This window comes from Cupressus sempervirens, chromosome 4 (assembly GCF_028749045.1).
Source record: "Cupressus sempervirens isolate cs-2001-9-10 chromosome 4, ASM2874904v1, whole genome shotgun sequence".
NCBI lineage: Eukaryota > Viridiplantae > Streptophyta > Pinopsida > Cupressales > Cupressaceae > Cupressus > Cupressus sempervirens.
The window spans coordinates 8,837,146-8,840,756 of NC_143121.1; positions in this window are offsets into that span (position 1 = coordinate 8,837,146).

Here is a 3,611-nt window from a genome sequence, read left to right on the forward strand (position 1 = left end):
ACTTTCCAATTTTGAAATTCTCATTCACCCCTTCGGGTCTTCCCTACGCCTAAAAACTAGACTCAATCTCTTGAATTTCATGGAAGATCCATTTTATGGACTGAAAATTATCCACCAAACTATTGTGGGCATTGTTAAGGAGGTTCATGCCCATTTCCTGAGCACTATTGCTAAGAACCCACAAAGGTCAATAAGCTCTTCCAACTGAATTTTTCCATCCCTTCCCTTCGGTACCTCCAAGTTGATGTATTTTTTGAAAAGACTCATTTTCACTATATTGGCATGGAAGTTCCTCCATGCACATTTCCTTCCCTTTGCATCTAGAGAAATCATTGTATTAACCAAGCCCTCTATCTCCTTCTTCTCTTCTAGTACCTTAGAAGTGCTCTCCTTACCCTTTCCTTAAGCCCTCTCAGCTTCCTTCTCCCCTCTTCTTTTCCGTTTGACCAAGTTGTCCACCCTCCTAATTTCCTATGCCTTACTAGTTCCCTCCTCTCTCACATTACCTTCCTTATCTGTGTCCATCCCCTCTTCCTCATCATTATAATCATCCTCTGAGTCCTCTTCCTACTCTAACCTTTTCTCCAATCCTTTTCCTAGCTTCTTTTTCTTCTTCTTACCCACATCCTTCATGATTTTCAACACCTCCTCTTTTTCTTCTAAGTGCATACCAACACTATCCTCTGTGTCCAATAGGAGGTAAGAGCTCTTTATCTCCTCAGAAGAAATTGCCTACTAGGCAATAGCTCTTCCATTAGTTTGAGCTTTAAAATGCTCATATATGAGTAATAGAAAACCCTCATGGAGGGCTAGGTTAGAGTACACTTTCTTCTTATAATCCATTATACTCTTATTTGCAAAGACAAACATATAGAAGGGGATGGAAATTTTGGTTCCATACCTGAAATGATTTAGGATAATGAAATGGTGGGTATGAATCCTATCAAACCTAGTATCAAGAGTAATGTAGGAAATAATTTCCATAAGGACAAACCTCCATAGCTTCTTAATAGATGTGGGCTCATAGTAGGCACCAGTCTTCACAAGATCCTTCATTTCCTTCATGTCCTTAGCTAAATATTTCACTGCATTTAGGGATATTTTCTTGTCCCTATAGAATTTTATACCCTAGTTGGGGGAGTTTATCACCTCAACTATAACCCTTTCATTGACCTAAAATTCCACCCCATCAATCTTTACCTTCCCCTCTATCCATTTCTTGACCATTAGGTTAGTAATCTTTGGGTCCCAGCCATGAAGTTTTTCAATGAAGGAAAAGATGTCGCCTTCAACTCAATTTATTGCACACCTTCAAACAACTCTTCCAGTTCTCAACTTATCCCTCTGGCTCCCTTCTATGCCTCTCCCAAACCATTATGTTGTAGACAGAAAAATAGAAAAAAGACTCTGAGTTCTCCCGTCACTGTGAGCCAAGACCTGGTTTTTCTCCCAAAACCTATACTTGACTCCAACCTTGGTAAAGAAATAGATGTAGTAATTACCAAAAGCCCTTAAGATCACCCATAAAACATGCTAATAAACCCCCCAATTATGATACTTCTAAATCAGCTTGTGCAAAACTCTCATTACTTTATAAGCCTGATTGACATCGTTAACTACCATAATTATACTTTATGTTCCCCATTCTCCTCTGGATCCTCTCTAGCTTGATTATTCTTTTTACACCCACCAAAAATCCCTCTCTACTTGACCATCTTTGTGACATGTCCCTCCTTACTTCCTAATTAGCCATCCAATCAGTTGCCATTTTTCCTTCATGGTAAACATGTGACACAAAGACCTTTTCAAAGGAAAGAAAATTATTTTTTGTTTCCTCCATCATATTCTTTATACTCCATGATGGAGGATGTTCTCCCCTTAGGAATTTAATAATGTTATTGGAGTACCCCTCCAACCAAAGGCATTTGACACCTAACTCTTTAGCCAATTTTGTAGTTTGAAGAGTAGCAGAGGCCTCTGCATAATGGATCATTTGGAGTCCCAAGGCAAAAGTAACCATAGATCTATGATATCCATGACTACTTTTGATCAGCTCCCTACATCCCACCACTCTATGGTTATCTTTGGCCACTCCATCAAAGTTGGCTTTATGCCAACCTTTTAGGGGTAAAGACCATTTACACTCTTTTCTTCTTGTCTGAGTATCATTAGTTCTAAGATTATCACTTGCAAAAGGGTTAGATCCTTTAATTAACATATAGGTTTCCAAAATGGAATTTGTAATTTTACCTAACAAAATTCTAGCAGGAAGGTTAGCATCCCTAAATAAATCCCTAAATATCTAGTTATTACATTCCTTCGATATACCCCTTCCAAAATGACACAAGGCCCATTTACTTATAGTTTGAAGCCCAGATCCCCACCAAGAATTATCCCACTCCTTAAAGAAATCAACTGTCAAGTTAGAAGCTCACCAAATAATCTTGAAAGATTTACTGAATAAAGAGAAAAGCTCTCTAGAGAAGGAGCAATGTATGAATAGATGATCCACCATCTCAGCCTAGTTTTTGCAAAAGACACATCTATTTGGAATAGAATGTTCCCTTTTTCATAAGTTGTCTATAGCTAGAATCTTATTTTGGATTAAATGCCAAAAAATAAATGTTGATTTTAGGGATAAGACCAAGGTACCAAGGTTTAGCCCAGTCTAATCTCAAATCCTATTTCATAATAGCTTGGTATCCTGATGCCACCGTATAGGTACCATCCAAAGAATTCTCCCAAACAAGCTTATCTTGATCCTTATTCACAATCATAGAGAGAATAAATATACTCATAAGAGGGCTAAGGTCCTCTAAAATGGAAGTTAGATTCCTCTAGCCTTGGCCCTATCTGTAATTAAATACGAATCTCCCAAATCTATGGTTGCACATGCAGGCCCATCTCTCAAAATTGGGAATGACAATAAGAGGTCTTTGAATTAGCCAATTATCCTACTAGAAAAGGGTATCATCTCCATTCCTAACACTCAAATTTTCCCTACTATTAGAAACTTCTTTGGCACTTAGAAAACCATTCAATATATTAGATCATTTAGGAATAGACTCACTAAAGAGAAAATTTTTGATTGAAGGTTTTCAAAGGTATTTGTCTTTCATCATCTCCCTCTAGTCCCCCTTGCTATATAAAATTCTCCAAACTTGTTTAGCTTGGAGAGATTTTTTGAAAGGACACAATTTTCTTATCTGCAATCCACCATTTTGTTTTGAGAGGCATACACTATCCCAAGCCACCAAGTGTAAACACTTGTTGCCTTCCAATCCTAACCAAACAAAGTTCTACTAGATCTTCTCCAAGAGATCCACTAACTTTCTTGGAATCCCAAAAAGACTCATTGCATAGGTTGGAAGATTTTGGAGAGTACCTTTGACCAATTGAATCATGGTAGCTTGGCTAAGAGTGACTCCCTTCCAACCTACCAGTTTTTTATTAAACTTGTCTAATATGTTATTCTATAAAGAGGCAAGGGGCCTCAAATCCATGGGGAGGCCCAAATAGTTAGAAGGAAGAATTCCCATTTAACAACCCAGAATAGTAGAAATCTTCCTCTGATGCTCAATTGGAGTATTCATGAAGAAAATCGAGCTCTT